Source organism: Pipistrellus hanaki, assembly GCF_964339955.1.
Source record: "Pipistrellus hanaki genome assembly, chromosome: 4".
Lineage (NCBI taxonomy): Eukaryota > Metazoa > Chordata > Mammalia > Chiroptera > Vespertilionidae > Pipistrellus > Pipistrellus hanaki.
Genome location: NC_140506.1, coordinates 83,161,222 through 83,183,155, shown reverse-complemented (window position 1 = coordinate 83,183,155; position 21,934 = coordinate 83,161,222). Strand labels below are relative to the sequence as shown.

General features: G+C 38.7%; 1 pseudogene across 1 annotated transcript; it reads left to right on the top strand.

Moving 5' to 3' along the window:
• The first annotated feature begins 14,754 nt into the window (after positions 1-14,754).
• LOC311621260 (protein SGT1 homolog) lies at positions 14,755-15,841 on the top strand (annotated as a pseudogene). The gene has a single exon. The product of its transcript is annotated as a protein SGT1 homolog (transcript).
• Positions 15,842-21,934: the final 6,093 nt, after the last annotated feature.

Genomic DNA, 21,934 nt, shown 5'->3' with positions numbered 1-21,934 from the left:
GCTCGACAAATTTGGGGGCTCTTGTTGAAAGCACAGTTCTCCAGGTTCTTTCAGGGAGCATCAGCTTTCCACAAGCACCCCAGGAGGATCTCAATGCCAGCAAATACTGGGGGGATTATGCTTTAAGTCATTCACTCTGAGCTTCTTCAGTCACATCTTCACAGCTATATAAACAAGGTGCCCAAATAGCACATACCCTAACGGTACACTTCAGTGATTTTTGGCATATGTATATTCCCAAGAAAGCTATAGTACCATCAAGACCATGAGCACATATCACCTCCAAAGTTCCCTTTGTTCATCCAGGCCTTCTTCCCTCCAACCCACAGGCAACCACTGGTCTGCTTTCTATCCATTGCTTAGCATTTTAAGTATATTTTTATTGATTTCAAACAGGAAGGGAGAGGGAGAGAGAGAGATAGAAATGTCAATGATGAGAATCATTGATTGGTTGCCTCCTACATGCCCCCCTCCCCTGCTGGGGATCGAGTCTGCAACCTGAGCATGTGTCCTTACCAGGAAATCAAACCTTGACCTCCTGGTTCAGAGGTCGATGCTCAACTATGAGGCCACACTGGCTAGGCCTTTACTTGGCATTTTGTATAAAGGATACTGCCAAAACCGGTTTGGCTCAGTGGATAGCACATCGGTCTGGAGACTGAAGATCCAAGTTCGATTCCAGTCAAGGGCATGTACATTGGTTGCAGGCACATCCCCGGTAGAGGTGTGCAGGAGGCAGCTGGTCGATGTTTCTTTCTCATCGATGTTTCTAGCTCTCTATCCCTCTCCCTTCCTGTCTGTAAAAAAAATCAATAAAAATTTTTTTTAAAAAAGAGTACTGTTTAGTCTAGACACGTCTGTTTCTGACTTATTTCACTCAGCATAAATATTACGAGATTCATCCATAATATTTAATATAATTATGGATGAATCAATAATTTGTTCCTTTTCCCAAGCTTTTTTGAAATATATAATGGACAGATACAAATCGTTTATATTTAAGGTACTAATATATAGCTTGGTGATGTGAAATGTTGGTAGATGTAGACACAGCGGGGAAAAAAGCTGCTTTCTCTGTCCTGTATGGAGAGAGGCCTTCTCTGGAAGAGATTTCACAGAGGCAATAGAGGAGAACATTACAACCATCAGAGTAGCTTTTAAAAACCAGTGTTTATTTTGCAAGTAAAATGCTAAAAAAACTTAAAAAAGGTCCAAAGGTCTAGGGATATCCAAGTCTCAATAAGATTATAGGCAGGTGCTGACTGCTGGCTTCCCTTTACTAACGCCTAAATCTCTATAAACTCGATTCTGTAGTTCCAGGATTATCTTCTTGTTGGGAAATTACTTCCTCCGACTCTCGCCGGCGTACATCAACATCCACCACCATAAGAACGATCAGGAAAACAGTGGCGGTAGTCATCAATAACATTGCCAAGGGAAACATTCTCTGACCCAGGGAGAAACCTGCCACAACAATTCCAAAAATCAAAATCGTTAATCCAGTAAAGGAGGAAAAGCATTGTCTGCAGGATCTATATGAACACTTTCTTCGGGTTATTCTCTGCAACAGAGTCCGCTGATCATAAACTGGAGGTGTCGCCATCATGAAGGGTCTTATCTGCAGGGATTAGAGGAGAAAGAGGTTGAGGTTAGATAAATAGGTGGTTGGCTAAGAACTTATCCTTGCTCTTGAGGTGGCATTGCATTTATTTGTTTGTTTATTATTGACTTCATAGAGGAAGGGAGAAGGAGAGAGATAGAAATATCAATGATGACAGAATCATTAATCGGCTGCCTCCTGTCCACCTCCTACTGGGGATTGAGCCCGCAACCTGGGCATGTGCACTTGACCAGAATTAAACCCAGGACCTTTCAGTCCACAGGCCAACACTCTGTCCATTGAGCCACACCAGCTAGGGCTGGCATTGCTTTTAGATGAAGTTTCTTATTCCATTCGCTCTAAGTTATGGAGTGTCCTGATGGGCTCGTGGCTAAGATAATCTACCAGTTGACCTCCAAGGAAAAGTTGCTAGAAAAATCAGGGAAAGTTAGCATATATTTCTCATATACTTTAAGATTTTTCTTTCAATAACCTTCATGAAGCTATCGTAAAATTCTGGATCATTTCCAGAGAGACCACCACTGAATTAAGTATATCATGTAGCCCCAAGGTTTGCTGGGGGACATATAAAAACTCAGAATACACATTGAATTTTATGGAATATCACCATTACTTGGTGGTATACTTAAGATTGTTGTATTAATTTAGATGCAAATGAAAGGGGACAGAAGCAAGAGCTCTGTTCACTAATTTAGGCACAGATATTATGGAACACGTGCACGCCAACGCCTAACAAGGGGACTGTGAACTCCCCAGCACAGTGTCCTGCTTCCCCTCCTCTGCCAGTGGGAGGACCTGGGTGCAGTTTGACACTAAGAGGGAAGAAGCTTCCAGGTGTTTCCCACTGATGCCCTTGCCCTTGCTCTTGCCTGAGTGAACTGAGGGGGATTTTTAATATATAGATATAGATATAGATATAGATATATATGTTTTATTGATTTTTTACAGAGAGGAAGGGAGAAGGATAGAGAGTTAGAAACATCGATGAGAGAGAAACATCTATCAGCTGCCTCCTGCACACACCCCCACTGGGGATGTGCCCGTAACCAAAGTACATGCCCTTGACCGGAATCAAACCTGGGATCTTTCAGTCCGCAGGCTGAGGCTCTATCCACTGAGCCAAGCCGGTTTTGGCTGAAGGGGGATTTTTAAGCTCATCAGACTTGAAAAGGTCCACTTGGGAGGGGCAGAGACAGCCAGCAAGTAGCTCTTGTCTTGGCTGACATTTTCAGACAGATGAGCTGCCTGCTATCTCAGGATCATGCAGGACCATCTGCGGATGGACATGGTTTCTAATTAACATGGTGCAGAGCCACAATTTCAGCTAAGTCAAGGGGGTCACCTCTACCCTTTATTATTATCCTATTTTTCAGGCTTATGACCTTTTGATGAAAAAAATCCTGGTACTGGGCATGTTTTGTTACATTCCAAGAAGCATTTAAGAGCCAATGTCCTGCCTGTTCAGTGTGGCTCAGTTGATTGGAGCCTTGTCCCATACACCATGAGGTGGCAGGTTCGATTCCCAGTCAGAACACATACCTGGGTTACAGGTTTGTCCCTTCAGTCCCCAAGCCGACGCTCTATCCATTGAACCAAACCGGTCTCAGCTCCTTTTCCTATGACTTTGAATGTCATCTTTATCATATTACATAATTACACATTTGGACACATTTTGAAGTATTTTTTTCTTATTTATCCACTCTCGCCATTTCCAGATTGTACTGATTTAGATCTTGTATCTGGTTGGAGTATTTCCCCAACAACTTGTCTCACAGACTTGGCCCAGTACTGTCCTCAGTGAAAACAGGTAAATTGGGTTTTTATTGAAATCGCAGCATAATAATCTGTTAGAAGGACATTATATTTCCATTATACTAAGTCTTTCTCTTTGGGAAGAATTCTCCATTCATTAAGCTCATCTTTTTTTCCCCTTTTTCTTTTTTAAAAATATATTTTTATTGATTTCAGGCAGGAAGAGAGAAGGAGAGAGAAATAGAAACATAAATGATGACAGAGAATTATTGATTGGCTGCCTCCTGCACGCCCCCTACTGGGGATTGAACCTACAACCCAGACATGTGCCCTTGACTGGAATTGAACCTGGGACCCTTCAGTCTGCAGGCCAACACTCTACCCACTGAGCCAAATTGGCTAGGGCCATTATGCTCATCTTTGTATTCTTTATTATAATTTAAAATTCTTCAGTTACATCCTGGATTCTAACTACATGGTCATATCTGCAAATAGTGATTTTCCAGTAATTGAACTACTTCATTTTTCCTTTTTGATGATTGTCTAGAGAACAGTGGTCTACAAGTGGACCTACATCTACCCTGAGGGACACAGACTGCTCAGGTGGCTCATGGTCAGGGAGCTCCGTCAGGCTCCATATCCTCAGCTTCCTGCGGTCCTTCCTAGCGCTGCTCTGCCTGCCGTCAGGGCAGCTCTGTGCCAGGTGCCTCTCTCCCTCCTCTCAGAAAAAAGGCATCTCTCTCATTCTTATTTTGCTGTGGTGCATTGCACCAGGATATTAAAAAATATCTGGGGTGCCCTGACTGGTTTGGCTCAGTGGATAGAGCGTTGAAGGGTCTCAGGTTCGATTCCAGTCAATGGCATGTACCTTGGTTGTGGGCACATCCCCAGTAGGGGGTATGTAGGAGGCAGCTGATAGATGTTTCTCTCTCATCGATGTTTCTGACTCTATCCGTCTCCCTTTCTTTCTGTAAAAAAATCAATAAAATATATATTTTTAAAAATATCTGGGGTGCCAAATGTAGGGACAATTCAAAATATAGGTGTCTGTCTTAAGAAGGTGAATGACTAGCAACTGAATTACAAATAGTGTTACAAACAGTAAAAGTCTCATATTCTTTGTTGCTAGCAAAACAAAACTGCAGGAATTCATGCACTTGTCAGCTCAGGAAAAATAACTCATAAAATATCATTTTGTGATTTGATTTTTCTTGCATGAAATTAAAGAACTTCAAAGATCAGCCACACTAAAAATAAAACCCCTTCCCTTCTTTTTCATGTACGTGAACATGCTTTCTTTTGCTTTTGCCTGCGAAACCTACCAGAACTGTGTTATACCTCTTATTGCGGAGGTGATGGTTTACATTCTATGACAGGAGGTGCTGTTCTTAATAACTTTTCCTCTGCGTTTTTAATAACAAATTTGTAATATGTTTGCCTTCGACCCTTTGGACTGCTTTAACAAAACACCACAGACTGGGAGGCTTATAAATAGCAGAAATTTATGGCTCTCTGTTCTGGAGGCTGGGAGCCTGAGGTCAAGGAGCCAGCACCGTCAGGTGGGGGCCTCTTCCTGGTGGCAAACTTCCTGTTTTATCCTCCCTTGGGGAAAAGAGCAAGGGTGCTTTGTGGGTCTCTTTTAGAAGAGATTAATCCCATTCATTAGTGCTCAGTCCTCAGATTGAATCACCTCCTGAAGGTCCCACCTCCTAATACTATCACCTTAGGTGTAGGATTTCAACATATGAATTTTTGGGGGAACAGAAACATTCAGACCATAGCAATGTTGTTTTGGTCTCCTGTATATTAATTGTAATTGTAATCCAGTTCAGAAGAAATTTTATAGTTAGAGCATTATAGTTAAAGAATTTTCCTTAAGCAACAATTCCAAAAACCAAACTTATCAATTCAATAAACATTTGTTGTAGAGAAAATTACATAGATGAACAAAAAAACACTTTCAAGCATAACATATTAAGACACAATTCATGAGAGATTGGATGGAATAAAAAAACAGACTAAAGAAGAAATGAGGAAGGTGGGGGCGACCGGGAAGAGGTCAATGGGAGGAAAAGGAGACTTATAAGATACTTTAAATAATAAAGAATTTTTAAAAATGAAATGAATTTTTGACAATTAAAGAAGAGTTTATGTGTATCTTGGATGGTGGTGGTCAAGATTCAGATTCATACATACATTTAAAAGTGGAGAAACAGTTCTTTTGTTTTGTTTTTTTCTTAATCCTAACCCAAGGATATTTTTCCCATTGATTTTTAGAGATAGTGGAAGGGAGAAAGGGAGAGAGAGAGAGAGATTGAGAGGGAGAGAGAAAGAAACATTGATGTGAAATAGACACATCGATTGGTTGCCTCCCAACAGGGACCAGGAATGAACCTGCAACCCAGGTACACCTTGACTAGAAATCAAACCCAAGACCCTTCAGTGCCTGGGTCCATGTTCTAACCATTTAGCAACACTGGCCAGGGCAAGAAGCAGGTTTTGAAGGGTCAGCATTTGCAGTATATCAGAAAGTGCATTCTTTGCGACTATTTTAATATGATGGAAACCTATGGAAGTCTAATTACCGTGTTTCCCCAAAAATAAGACATCCTCCGAAAATAAGACCTACTTACAGGTTTCCTTCTGAGTGAAATATAAGGCATCCCCCAAAAATAAGCCCCCCACCCCTAGGCTAAACATGAGAGATCTGGTCCACTGATTCTGAAAGAAATGGAGTCATAGGAAATTCACGAGTTGGATTGTTATGATATTCCAGAAGATGATGACATGATTGTCATTGAATAAATGAGTAAATTCTTGATACTGTAGGATTCACAGTTTGTCTGGTTTGTGTTGACAACTACCGTACTACCGTACCGTATACAGGTGATAAATTTCCTTTATTTTCATTTAACAATAAATGTGTACCGTATTCTTCTTCATGGAAAAATAAGACATCCCCTGAAAATAAGACCTAGCGCATCTTTGGGAGCAAAAATTAATATAAGACACTGTCTTATTTTCGGGGAAACAGGGTAATATGGAAGTATTGAGTTGTCTCCAAAAATATTATGATGTTTGAGATGAGATCAAAGGATAACACTGAAAACCATCTGGCCTTTAGTGAAAGTGCTTTGGTTACTTCATTGTTTCTTATGTTCTTTGCTATTTGCTGATACTCCCTTTTAGAATCAGCATTTCTATCCTCTGAGAAATTGTTATCAGAAATTGCTATAGAATTTTGTGAAATGCATTTCAGCATTTACTGGTAAATGTGACTTTCTACTTTCTTTTATTAATTATGATAAAGTTCATTGATTTTTTTCCAACTTGAATCCATCCTTGTGTTTTTGAAAAAAACACTCATAGACATCTTTATTATATTAAGCTGTATAGATCATTTTTAAGCAAGGGTAGGATTCAGTTTTGGTAGGAGAATGAATACCTTTCTTTACAGGAGATGAAAGTTCAAGTATTTAGGCAAGAACTACATAAAGTCTGCCACTTACTCTCCAAAGATTCCGCAAACAATAACAGCAATAATAATAAATTACATTAACATGCATCAAGGTTTCTACAAAATGTTAGTTTGTGGAGACTAAGAAAGGTAAGTGAAGGTAGTGTTCTTTGGATTTTAACCTTTTACACACTTGCAAATTGTGATTAGAGGCTTTAAAAAGATAAGATTTATTTTCTCATTATGTTAGGAACTTTAACATGTATATTGTAAAGTTAGACCATGCCCCCATTTTGCTGAGGGGATTTTTAGGGTAACATTTACGTTGCCAAAAGGTACCTTTGCAAAGCTTCCAGAGCTCAAACCAACAGGCTATTCAGGCCCTCCTCAGGTGGAGGCATCAATATACTCCTCATCTAGAGTGATTTGTCTGCTCATTGCAAGTTTCCATCACTTTTTGATCCAATTTTGGCAACTTTTCAAGAAAACTATCCCTTTAACCTAAATTATTAAATATTTTTACATAAAGTTGTAGGTTACCTTTTTAAATAATTCTTCATGACTGACTATATTTCTTATATTGTTCACAAATGCTCTTTTAATTGTCTTAACAGAGTTGATCTATTTGTCAGTATTTCCAAGAACAAGCTTTTTGTTTTACCCATCAGTCCTAGATCTGTTTGATTTATAATTTAATTTAGGTTTTCTTATTAAATTCCTCCCCTATTCCCATTAATTTAATTTATTTATAGTTCCTGAGATTGAATGCATGTTTTGAGTCTTGCTAATATAGAAAGCACTTATGTTTTATTTAGAAAAATTAAAGAGACATGCCTTAAAGAAAACAAATCTCTTGAATGGCATCATAGACAAAGTTATGATAAGTGACAGATTAGGAGAACACACAGGGTGTCTCAAAAAATGCACATACACTAACATCCGAGAGCTCAATTTTGAAAATGAAATGCATTTTAGTAAACACTGTCTTTGTAATTATTCAAAGTGTGTGTGTACATTTTTTGGAATACCCTATATTTTACACAGATAGAAGAAAAACGTTAATATCCCTCATAAACAAAGAGCACAGACAAATTAGGAAGAAAGTAAGGAAATAGACAAAGGGCATAACAGGAAATTCACATCTGAGGAATTACAATATAATGGTCAGTGAATCTAAAAAGACATCCCTGGTCTAATTTAGGAATAAGAAAAAGAGCATGTATAGTGATTTCCAAGCACATATAATCACTACAGTTATATGTTAAAAAAGAAAAAAAAAAAGTAGATTCCTTTACCTAGGTTAATGCAGCTCTTGAATAGCCAGAAAAGTCAAACGCCTTTCAAGACGAGATGCCAAACACAGCTGTTTGTGTTTCTTTTATACGAGATAGGATCTTGGTTGGGTAATTGCGATAACGTGGGTTCTCATGAAAGGCCATTTTCACCCATCAGCATAACTTTTTCTCAATCAAGCCAATGATTATGATCCTGAGGGGCTGAGCAAACTCCTTAAGAGAGAGACTGGCCCTCGCCGGTTTGGCTCAGTGGTTGGGGCATCGGCCCGCAGACTGAAGGGCTTGGGGTTCAATTCTGTTCAAGGGCACGTGCCTCAGTTACAGGCTTGATTCCCCTGGTCAGGGTGAGTGTGGGAAGCAACCAATCAATGTGTCTCTCACACATTGATGTTTTTCTGCCTCTCCCCATCCCTTCCACTCTCTAAAAATCAATGAGAAAAATATCCTCATGTGAGGATTAAGAGAGAGAGAGAGACTCGTGGACACCTGTTAGATGATATCAATGATCATGTTGGATGTTGGTCTGGTCCAGCCTCCTCAGCTGCCGCCACTTTATACCAGAGTTTCCCAACTTCTCTCAGCCTGAGAATTCTCTGGACCCTTGTCCAAAGCACAATTCACCTGGTGCTTCATGGAGCACGCAGCAGCAGAACCAGGGGCATGTATTTCCCAGAGCACCCAGGAGCTTCTTTATCAGCAAAGGTTGGGGAAACACTGCTTAAACTCATCATTCTGTGCTTCTTTATTCACAGCTTCATGGAGTTGAGTTTTAAAAAACTGCAGATATAATGTGTACACATCAATGAATTTGACATCGTATGTATCCATAAAATCATCAACCTAATTAAAAAGCACATCCATCACCACAGAAGTTTCTGTGCCTCCCTCCTCTCTACCCCAGGCAACCACTAACAGGTTTTCTTTCTCTGTAGATAATTCATCTTGCTCTACCTACTTTTCTGACTGCTTTCACTCAGCATAAATATAGGGTGTACAAAAAAAATGAATACACACACTTTGAATAATTATAAAGGTAGTGTTTATTAAAAATACATTTCATTTTCAAAGTTGAGCTACCCTGGCCCTCACCAGTATGACTCAATGGCCACAGATTTGATTCCTGGTCAAGGGCATGTTCCTGGGTTGCATCATTGATCTCTGGCCCTGGTTGGGACTCGTGTGCAGGAGGCAGCCAATTGATGAGTCTAACTCATCTCTCTCTCTTCTTTCCTCCATCCCTTCCACTCTATCTAAAATCAATGGAAAAAATAGCCTCAGGTGAGGATTAACAAGAAGAAGGAAAAAAAAGCTACCCTGTATTTTGAAATTGGTCTATGTGGTTTTGAGTATCAATAGTTCATTTTCATGTTGAGCTGCATTTCATGTTATGGATATGTCACAGTTTGCTTATGCATTCTCTTTTTGATATTCAGTCTGTTTCCAGCTTGGACCATTACAAGTAATTTTAGATAATTAAAGAGATACAATGAGGGAGTGATTACTTTTTCTTTAAAACAGTTTTATTAAAAAACCTTGAAACTATAGATGGTAGGGGGGAGGAGGCAAATCCCTATGCATATAGAAAAAGATAGAAAATATACCATCTTTATGTCAAGAAGTGGGCCTTTGGCCCAGCCAATACGACTTAGTGGTTGAGCACCAACCTATGAACCAAGAGGTCATGGTTCGATTCCTAGTCTAGGCACATGCTCCAGTATGGGGCATCCAGGAGTTAGTCTAGGGGTGTGGAACTCAATCAGAGAAGGGGCCAAAATCTAAAATCCAGCCTAAATCGCGGGCCGAATGGTTTACTGAACAGTCATAAACTGACAATGTCATAAACTGACAGCGGAGTGCAGTGATGACAGCACGGTGCGGGCTACATTGCAAGGCCTGGCGGGCTGGATTTGGCCCGCGGGCCTTGTGTTTGACACATGTGATAGTCAATCAATGATTCTCTCTCATCATTGATGTTTCTGTTTCTCTCCCTCTACCTTCCTCTCTGAAATTAATACAAATATTTTTAAGGTATGTTTTTTCTGTTATATTGCTCCCTGCACTCTGTGTTCTGCAGTCCTCTGAGTGTGCAGATCATGGCAGATGCATTCCTCAAAGGCTCTAGTTTCTGGGCTCTCCCTTTATTTCCAGAGTGAGGCATGAGGGGGCGGGGGGCTGTTGAATGGGCTTATTAATGGGTAGAATGTCTAGGAGGAGTGGGAAGCATAGTAAGTCACATTTCATTATAGAGTTCCCAATGTCAATTAAGGGAGAAGGAAGGACTTTGGCTGGTTGTCTCAGGAAAGAATCTGAGCTGAAAGAATGAGAGAGCCAGCAAAAAATGAGGCACAGCCCTGACCAGGTTGGTTAGATAGTCTCCCAATATGCAGGTTATGGATTTGGGTCAATTCCTGGTCAGAGCACATACAAGAATCAACCAATGAATTCATAAATAAGTGAAACACTACTTGATGCTTCCTCTCTCTAAAAATCAATAAAAATTTAGCTCTGGCTGGTGGGGTTCAGTGGTTAGAGCAGCGGCCTGTGCACCCAAGGGTGGTGAGTTTGATTCTCAGTCAAGGGCATGTACTTAGGTTGCAGGTTCCATCGTTGTCCCCAGGTGGGGCTCGTGCCAAAGGATAACCAATTGATGTGTGATGTGTGTCCCTCTCTCTTCCCCTTCCTCCATCCCTCCCTCTCAAAAAGTCAATGGAAAAATATGCTTGAGTGAGAATTAAAACAATAAGACACATATTCTGCACATCCCAGGACCTGGTGCTTTTCCTGGGTAGCATTTTTGGCTCAGTAAAACCTTTCAGAAAAACTTTCTGCCTCAAAGTTTATTGTTTAACAAGCATGTGGCCCTGGCCAGGTAGCTGGGTTGGTTAGAGCTTTGCAGAGATACACTAAGGTTTCAGATTCAGTCCCAGATCAGGGCACATACAAGAATCAACCAATGAGCCGAAACCAGTTTGGCTCAATGGATAGAGCGTCGGCTTGGGGACTGAAAGATCCCGGGTTCGATTCCGGTCAAGGGCATGTACCTTGGTTGCGGGCATATCCCCAGTAGGGGGTGTGCAAGAGGCAGCTGATCGATGACTCTCCCATTGATGTTTCTAACTCTCTATCTCTCTCCCTTCCTCTCTGTAAAAAATCAATAAAATATATATATATATAAAAAGAATCAACCAATGAATGCATAAAAAATGGAACAACAAATCAATGTTTCTCCTTTTTTCCCTTCTCTCCTTTCCTCTTTCTCTAAAAATCCAGGAATAACATTAAAAAAAAAAAAAAAAAAAAAAAAGGAGGCATACTCACATGAGTCCATTCATATTAGAGATTGTGATTTTTATGGAAATCTTGTCAACTTATATGATTTATTCCAACACATTTACCTTCATGGACTCATGTACATGACAGTTTGTCATGTTTAAATGTGACCACACAGGTAGAATCTTAAGGGGGTAAAAGGTGAGTATTTCAGAGAGAGAACCCAAAGGGGACAAGGAGAAAGTCAAGGTGCTGTGAGATAATGAGATGAGCTTGGCATCAAAGTGTCAGAGAAATCCATCATATTGGAGAACTTTCAGGTGGGAGATATAGGAGGAAGGGATGAATGACAACTGCAGTGTGGTAAGAGAATGGGGTTCTGGAGCATGTTTTGAGGTCTCACAGATGGCAGTGGTGACAATGGACAGGATACAACCATGGAACTAGAAAACTTACGGGGAAAAGAAGAACAGAACACTGCAGGTGGGAAGAGCTGTGAGCTGGGGCTCCTGTGGTCACCTCTGTGCACGGTAAAATCTGCAGCAGTAGCCCAGCCGGTGTGTCTCAGTGGTTGAGTGTCAACCTATGAACCAGGAGATGGAGGTTCAATTCTAATCAGGGCACGTACCTACCCTGTTTCCCCGAAAATAAGACAGTGTCTTATATTAATTTTTTCTCACAAAGTTGCGCTAGGTCTTATTTTCAGGGGATGTCTTATCTTTCCATGCACTAGGTCTTATTTTCGGAGGATGTCTTATTTTCGGGGAAACACGGTTGTGGGCTTGATCCCCAGTGTAGGCATGCAGGAGGCAGCCAATCAGTGATTCTCATTATTTATGTTTCTATCTCTCTCTCCTTCTCCCTTCCTCTCTGAAATTTTATATATATATATCTATATATCTATATATCTATATATCTATCTATATATCTATATATGTATTTATATATAGATATATAGATAGATATATATAATTTTTTTTTTTAATCTACAGGAGTTGACATAAGAGGCAGAGTGAGACAGCAGCTGGATCTTCAATGATGGTAGAAAGAGAGCAACAAGGGTGGGAGGGGCAGCAACCAGGAGAAAACTACTGAGCCAAATGAATTTTTTAAAATTTTATTTAGAGGAGACATAGGAAGGGGAGAGAAAGAAACATGGACTTGTTGTTCTCCTCATCTGGGCCCTGACTGGGGATCAAATCGCTAACCTTGGTGTAGAGAGACGATGCTCTATAACCAACTCAGCTTATGTCTGTGGGTTATATCTGTGGGTTATATCCCTGTCAGGGCCATGACATGAGTTTGAAAGCAGGAAGAATTCTCTCAGAAGCAATAGGGAACAAACCAGAACATCCAAAAGCAGACCAAGTTTGTGAAACCCAACTTTATTTGTTTAAAAATGCTCAAGAGACTTTAAAAAGGCCCAAAAGCCCAATGGCGTCCAGGTTTAATTTCAGATCATCCTGACTTGGAGTACTTCCGCTTCTTCTTTTGTGCAGCATCGATTTGATCCTTGTCAATGAGACACCTTGGCAATTCTAGTTGGATCGTGGCGTCATCTTGTGACTCCCAGTATCTGTCATAAATGGCCATCAGGTTATGAACGATGAGAAACGTAATACCAGAAATAATCACTGTCAACGAAAGAAAGTTCTATGACTAATAGAAAGCCATCGCAACAATTCCAAAAACCAAACTTATCAATTCAATGAACAAACCGAGACGTCTGCAGATTTTACTTGAATATCCTTTCTGAATCATTCTTTTCAACCAGGCCCATTGATGATCAATTTGAGTAGGGGAGATCATGATGAGTGTCACCTGCAAAGACTAAGGCACAAAGGAAATTAAGGTCAGATAGGTCGAAAGGTTGACTATGGATCTCTCTCACCATTTGATAGCACGGTGCTTTTAGATGAAGTTTTTCATTCCACACATTGTGAGTCATCAAGTGTATCCTGACAGTACAATATAAAGGGCTAATGGCTAGACAACCTGGAGATTGACTTTCAAGGAAGATAGCTAGAAAATCAGAGATAATCAGTATATATTCTTAATTTACTTTATTTCATTTTTATACACATGTTGAGATTTTTAAAAATATATTTTTATTGATTTCAGAGAGGAAAGAAGAGGGAGAGAGAGAGAGAATCATTGATCATCTGCCTCCTGCACCCCCCCAAACCCAGGCATGGGCTCTTGACCAGAATCGAACCCAGGACCCTTTAGTCCACAGACTGATGCTCTATCCACTGAGCCAAACTGGCTAGAGCTTAATTTACTTTAAATACTTCTTTCAATAACCTTCATGATGCTGTCTCTTACAAGCACCTCGATTGTTTCCAGGGAGACCACCTCCGATTTGGGATATAACCCATAGACATAAACTCAGGAAAACATTGCATTTTACTGGAATATCTATCTATAATACTTGTAGTATTTTTAAGACTATTATACCAATTTATATATACCTGGACTGGAACAGAAAGCAAGAACTATGTCAATTTAGACACAGATATCATGGAACACATGCTAAAAGCAACATGCACTCCAAAGGATAACAAGGGGACTGTGAACTCCCCAGCACAGGGTCCTGCTTCCCCTCCTCTGCCAGTGGGAGGCCCTGGGTGCAGTTTGACACTAAGAGGGAAGAAGCTTCCAGGTGTTTCCCACTGATGCCCTTGCCCTTGCTCTTTCCTGAGTGAACTGAGGGGGATTTTTAAGTTCATCAGATTTGAAAAGGTCCACTTGGGAGGGGCAGAGACAGCCAGCAGGTAGCTCTTGTCTTGGTTGACATTTGCAGACAGATGAGCTGCCTGCTGTCTCAGGACCATCTGTAGATGGATGTGGTTTCTAATTAATGTGAAGAGCCACAATCTCAACTGACTCAAAGGAGTCACCTCTTCCCTTTATTATTATCTCTTATATTTCAAGCATATACCCATTGGACCAGTGAAGCCTGGTTCTGTGTAAGATTTATTTAAAGAAACAAAACATTTCAAGAACATTTCAACAAATTTTTTTTAAGTAGCAATGCCTCATCACAAGATTATAAAGTGCTGTGTTCTGATACCTATTTTGTTCATGTTAATCCATTGATATTTATCTCCAAAATAAATAATCAAGTATTTCTATCCCACTTATGAGGTTTTTTCCCCCCAGTATTTTGAAATGTCACCTGTGTCATATTAAAAAACTGTAATCCTTGAATACATTCTGAAATATTTTTATTTAATCATTTGCTAGCTCCAAATTGTGCTGATTTAGGTCCTGACATATATCAATATATATTATTGATTTCAGAGAGGAAGGCAGAAGGAGAGAGAAAGAGAAATATCAAGGATGAGAGAGAGGTAGTAGCAGCTGCAGCAACACAACATTGACTCGCAGAGATGGCGGCAGCTGCAGCTAAACCTGCAACAACCCAAAGGTTTTGCCCGAGCTTCTCAGATGCTCTGATTGAGAGGACCCCCAGGCGGCCTTAGAGGAGCTGACTAAGGCTTTGGAACAGAAACCAGATGATGCACAATATTATTGTCAAAGAGCTTATTGTCACATGCTTCTTGGGAATTACTCTGATGCTGTTGCTGATGCAAAGAAATCTCTTGAATTTAATCCTGATAATCCCACTGCTATGATGAGAAAAGCAATATGTGAATACCATTAAAAAAACAAACAAACAAACAAAAAAAAACTATGCTGCTGCTCTGGAAACATTTACAGAAGACAGAAATTAGATAGTGCGGATGCTGATTTTATTGTCTGGATTAAAAGGTGTCAAGAAGCTCAGAATGAGTTACAATCAACGGCATCTGTATCCCAGAGGAATTCTCAACCAAAAATCAAGTATGACTGCTATCAAACAAAATCTCAAGTAATCATTACACTTATGATCAAGAATGTTCAGAAGAATGACGTAAATGTGGAATTTTCAGAAAAAGAGTTGTCTGCTTTGGTGAAACTTCCTGCTGAAGAGGATTACAATTTGAATCTGAGACTTCATTCTATAAAACCAGAACAGAGCATGTTTAAAGTTCTTTCAACAAAGATTGAAATTAAAATGAAAAAGTCAGAGGCTGTGAGATGGGAAAAGCTAGAGCGAGAAGAAGTGCCTAAGCCAAAACAGTTCATAGCAGATGTAAAGAACCTATATCCATCATCATCTCTTTATACAAGAAATTGGGATAAATTGGTTGGAGAAATCAAGGAAGAAAAGAATGAGAAGTTGGGGGGAGATGCAGATTTAAACAAATTATTTCAACAGATCTATTCAGATGGTTCTAATGAAGTGAAACGTGCCATGAACAAATCATTTATGGAGTCTGGTGGTACAGTTTTGAGTACCAACTGGTCTGATGTAGGTAAAAGAAAAGTTGAAATCAACCCTCCTGATGATATGGAATGGAAAAAGTACTAAATAAATTAATTTGCTATTACTGTATTGCATACATTCACCTAATGCCCATTGTGTATTATTAATATTGCATTCTTGAATTTTGAACACTGAGTATCTTTTTCAAAGACTATACCTTTTTACCTCTCTGTGCTTTAGAAATTATTTTCCTTCAAGTGTTCAAAGAGTCTAATGAAGAATATAGGTCATATTTTGCTGAGACCGGTTTGGCTCAATGGATAGAGCGTCAGCTTGGGGACTGAAGGGTCCCAGGTTCGATTCCGGTCAAGGGCATGTACCTTGGTTGCGGGCATATCCCCAGTAGGGGGTGTGCAAGAGGCAACTGATCAATGACTCTCTCTCATCGATGTTTCTAACTCTCTCTCTCCCTTCTTCTCTGTACAAAATCAATAAAATATATTTTAAAAAAAGAAGAATATATAATAGGTCATATTTTATCACTCTATCCTTAAGGATTTTAGACTTGCTGAGATGGAGTGAGGTATCATTTGCTACTAGATAGATTAGTTCTATCTAGTTGTGGGAATGGAGAAATTGTTCATTGGGTATCTTGGGTCATTGCCCTATTTTTGATGCAGTGTTCTGTTAATAATTTATCAGACTTGGCAACTTTGGGTGAGCATAGATTTTTCAACTTCAGTGTTATATTGTTTGCTTTAAAATTGCTTTTGAATTGAATTGTAAATACAATTTTTTTCTGTGAAAAAAAAAAAAAAAAGGATGAGAGAATCATTGGACGGCTGCCTCCTACATGACCCCCCACTGTGTGTGCCCTGATCTGGAATCAAACCATGACCTCCTGGTTCATAGGTCCACGCTCAACCACTGAACCACCATGGCCAGGCGAGGCCCTGTTTTGTGATCTCATTGGAAGTGCCCCCATTACCTTGTCTTTTAAACTTTGCCTGCACCACCTACAGCATATTTAGGTAAGTTTCAGTTTAAATTGGAATTACAACAAAACAATTTCATAGGAAGACATAGTATTTTCATAATACTTAGCCTTTCTTCTCAGAAAAAGCTCTTCACTAATCGAGTTCATCTTTATATTCTTATTTACCTCTTTATGCTTATTACCCATTTAATATCTATGTCTCTGCTATTTATTTCAATTTATACTATATAATAATTTTATTATATAATCATAAGTATTATATAGAATAATAACTAGGAATTTTATAAGTTCTATTTTTTACTGATGATTTATTCCCATAAAAAAAAAAAAACTAAATGTTTTGTTTGTTTTGTTTTGTTAATCCTCACCCGAGGATATTTTTCCATTGATTTTTAGGAAGAATGGAAGAGAGAGAGAAAGAAATAGAAACGTCAATGTGAGAAAAACACATCGATTGGTTACCTCCTGCACAAGCTCTGAACAGGGCCCGAGTGGGAAAGGATGGGAATTGAACCCGGGACCCCTTAGCCCACAAGTCAGCGCTCTATCCACAGAGCCAAACCATCTAGGGCACTACTAAATTTTTATACATTATTTATCACTAGCCATTTTCATTTTTGACATTCTAAAATTCTTCAATTACATCCTGGGTTTGCAAGGTATACTGTCATTTCCACAAATAATCATTTTTCCAATAGACACTATTTTCCTTCCTTAACACATTATCTAACACAGCGGTCTTCAAGTGGACCCACACCTACCCTTGAGGGACACAGACTGTTCAGGCGGCTCATGGTCGGGAGCTCCGCCAGGCTCCACATCCTCAGCTTCCTGCGGTCCTTCCCAACACTGCTCTGCCTGCCTCAGGGCAGCCCTGTGCCAGGTGCCTCTCTCCCTCCTCTCAGAGGAAAGGCATCTCTCTCATTCTTACTTGCCTTGCTGTGCTGCACTGCACTAGGGTATTAAAACATATCTGGGTGCTGAAAGTAAACTACCTATATTTTGACTTGTGCCTCAATTAAATACCTAGCAACCAGATAAAAAGTTTGTCATTGGACATCTTATGTTTTGCAGTTAACAAAGTGGAGGAATTAATAGCGTTGTCAACGCATAAAAAAAATCTATAAAAAGCATTGATTTTTGCGTGTAACCTTGAAGAAGTTCAGAGAATTCAGAAACACTGGCCTAATGAGACTCCATTGTCATTTCTAATGCAATGTGACCAAGATTGCATTTGCTCCTGTTTGAAAAAAAATGAAAGTAGCGAGAATAGATGCTGCACCTGATCTCATTCTAACTGTGATAATTCTTCATGTACATGTGCACTAACAGAAAAGGAAAAAAAAAAAAAAAAAAGAATAGAGCAAAGGAAAGAAAAGAAAAAAGCAGTCACATCGCATGACAGGAGGAGCAGCTCTGAACCAAAATTTTTCTTTCATGTTTAAGAACATTTCTTATATATTGTTTGGATCACTCCACACTAATTGTAACTGTAACTTAGTTGAGAAGAAATTTAACCTTAGAGCAATATGCTCACAAGAAATTTTGAAATGAAAATGTCGCATGTACTTTTGTTACCAGAGACATGATATAGTGGTCAACAAGAACTTAAAGCATATTATATTAGGATACATTCTGGGGAGAGTGAATAGAATGCATCCAGGAAAGCAAGAAAAACAAAGGGATGAAAGTTTCAGAGTGTGAAAGAAGAGCTTGTTCAGGTGTATTTTAAGTGGATAATGTCATTAAGAGTCAGACTGAATGCATACATTTGAAAGTGGTGGAGCAGTTATCTATGAGTTTATTTCTGTTTATTATTTTTTAGATTCCACATATAAGTGAAATCATACAGTATTTGTCTTTTTCTGTTTGACATATTTCACTTAACATATACCCTCTAGGTCTATCCAAGCTGTCAAAAATGGCAAGATTTCATTTTTTTATGGCTAATATTTTTATATATCATATCTTCTGTAGCCATTCATCTATCAATGGACACATCTTGATGGCTGCCAGATGAAAGGGGATTGGGGGATGGATGAAAAGGTGAAGGGGTTAAGATGTATAAATTGCCAGTTACAAAAACAGTCAGAGGGCTGTAAAGTTCTGTATAGGGAATATAGTCAATAATTTTGTAATAATTATGTATGGTGTCAGATGTGTACTAGACTTATCTGGGTGATAACTTAGTAAGTTATATAAATGTCTAATCACTATGTTGTATGTCTGAAACTAATATAATGTTGAATGTCAAATGTAATTGAAAATTTGACAAGTAAAGAAAAAAAAAAAAGTGGAGAAGCCGTCACTTGGAAGTGTATTTACAATATGCCAGTATTCTATCCTTTTGACTATTTGAATTTATGATGAAAACCTTCAGAGGACAATATAGCACATACATAGTAATGAGTTGTTCCCTCGGAATATTATGGTCCCTTTGATCAGCGACCCTTGAAGGTTTCAAACAGAATGAAAACCACAGAGCTTTGCATATTTCTTTTATGGAAATGCTGGGATTATTTCACCATTTTTATGCTATTTACTATTTTTTATTCTCTTTTGCACATTTAGCAATTATTTATTTGAGAAATTTTAATAGGAAATGGCTAGAGAATTTTATCAAATGCATGGTCAGCATTTGTTATAAATGTGACTGTCTCCTTTTTAAATTAACATAGAGTTCAATCATTTTCCTAATATGGAACCATCCTTGGGTTCCTAAAATACACTCTTCTAGGTATGTATTTATTGATATTATATTATTTTTTAATTTTTTAAAAATTAAATTATTATCTTTGTACATATACCATTGCCCACCCCTTTCCATACATGCCCGCCCTCCCCAGAGTTTTATGTCCATTGGTTGTACTTATATGCTTGTATATAAGTCCTTTGGTTGATCTATTATCTCCCCCAGATCTCCCTACCCTCCCTGCTGCAATTTGACAGTCTGCTTGTTGCTTTATGTATTTATTATATTAAACTGTACAGGTAATTTTCTTACACAAAGGTGGTTCTGAATTTTTGTAGGAGAATGCCTTTCACTGTAGGAGATGCATATTCAAGAATGTCATGATGCCTGTGACTTACTTTCAAACAATTAAGCAAATTACAGTGATAGTAGATTATATGCATGTGTGCCAGTCACAACAAATGTTAACAATTTATTGCATCTGATTGGAGAGCAGGTAGGTGTGTGTGTTTTTTCTAAATTGTCTGCATAATTAAATATTGTGATGAAAGATTTGAAAAATTACAGGATTTTATTAGCTCATGTGTTAGGAATTTTTGCAGTCATGTATTTAATTTAGAAAAGACTCCAGTTTTGTTATGGGAATTTTTTGGGCACTAGAGCTAGGTAGCACCTTTGTAAGATGACTTAGAAGCTTCCAGAGCTCAATGTGATTGGTCTCTAAGGCCATTCTTATGTTGATCTGTGCATATGTGTTTTTGTCTTTCAGCAAAATTAATCTGACTGAAATTTTTATCTCTTGAGGTGATTTTGATAACTTTTGTTTTCAAGAAAGTTTCCAATTTTGTGTAAAATGTTAAGTGTATTGAAATGAAAATGTAGTCTTCTTAATAATCTTTTTATATCTAATGATATTTCTAGTTTCATTTAGAAAATGCTAATTTTTCTTGGTTTGTCAGAGATTTAGGTACTTGGCTTCTTTTCAACAACACACTTTTAGTCCTGGCCAGTTTGCTCAGTGGTTAGAGTGTCAGCCTGTGAACCAAAGGGCCAGGGGTTCAATTCCCGGTCAAGGGCATGTACCTAGGTTTCGAGTTCACTTTGCAACACAGGTAGGAGTGTGTGCAGAGTCAATGCGTCTCTGAAGGCACATAGATATTTCTCGCTCGCTCGCTTTCTCCCTTTCCTCCCCCTTTGCTTCCCCTATCTTCCCCTCAACTCTGAAAACGCAATAAGAAAAAAAAAATCTTCTGCTGAGAATTAACAACAACAAAAACACACCAACAAAACAAGCTTTTAGTTTTATCCACCAATGGAGTATTTGCTTCCCAATTTGTTTTTACATTTCCTTATTCAATTCCTCCTCCTTTTCTATTGGTTTTATTTTTTGTAGTTCCTTAGATTGAATGCACATTTTGTGTATTTTCAGACTTGCTAAATAGAAAATAATATTGAGTTTTACTCCTCTAAAAATGATTTTTTAAAAGGACATTTTTATCCCTTGAATGCCCCAAGACATCAGAAACAAGATATAACTTTGTCAGTGATAGATAAACATATTTTATATACAAAAAAAGACAAAAAACCCAGTTCACAAAGAACATTGACAAATTAAGAAGCAAGCAAGCCAACAAAAGTGCATAAGAAGAAAAATCTGAGAAAACGCAATGGTCAGTGATTCTAGAAAGACAAAAGGAATGTCTTTAAAACACACCATTACTATTATATCAATATATGTTTTTAAGAAATTATAATACTGTTTACCTGCTATTAAATGCAGCTTTTTCAGAAAGAAAATAGCAAACACACTTCAAGATGAAACAGCAAATACAGCTCCGTCTTTGTGTTGCTTTTATAGGAGACAGGATCTTGATTAGATAATTGCAATACCATGGATTCTTCATAGATTGGTTTTCCCTCAGATGTTGATGGTGCTGGTATCATCTGGCTTCACCCAATGATGGTGTGGTCATGATGAGGGAAGCCTCCTTCTCAGCTGACACCCCCTTCATCCCAGAGTTTTTCAACCTCCCTGACCTTGAGAATCCCAGGACACTTGGTGAAATTATAACTCACCTGGTGTTTCACGAAAAATCTGGCAGTAGAACCCAGCTTAAGTCCTACAACAAATGGGTGTTGTGAAAAAGTGTGGACTTTTCACAGCACCCAGGGGCTTCTTAATATCAGTAGAAATTGGGGAAACACTGCTCAAACTCATTCACTCTGTATTTCTTCATTCGCAAATTCATAAAGGCATATAGGAGACACAAAAAATAGCACATATTTAAAATTTACACACACACACACACACACACACACACACCAATGAAAGCATCAGCACAAATAAGACAAAAAATACACCTACTGCCCCCACAAAGTTTCCTTCTGCCCCTTTATAAGCAACACCTCTCTCCCTTCTATACCCAAGCAACTATTGATCCACTTTCTGTTACTATAGATTATTTTTCCTTTTATGTAAATAGTACCAAAGATAACATGCTTCTTTTACTTAGGGCCATGGTTGGCAAACTGCAGCTC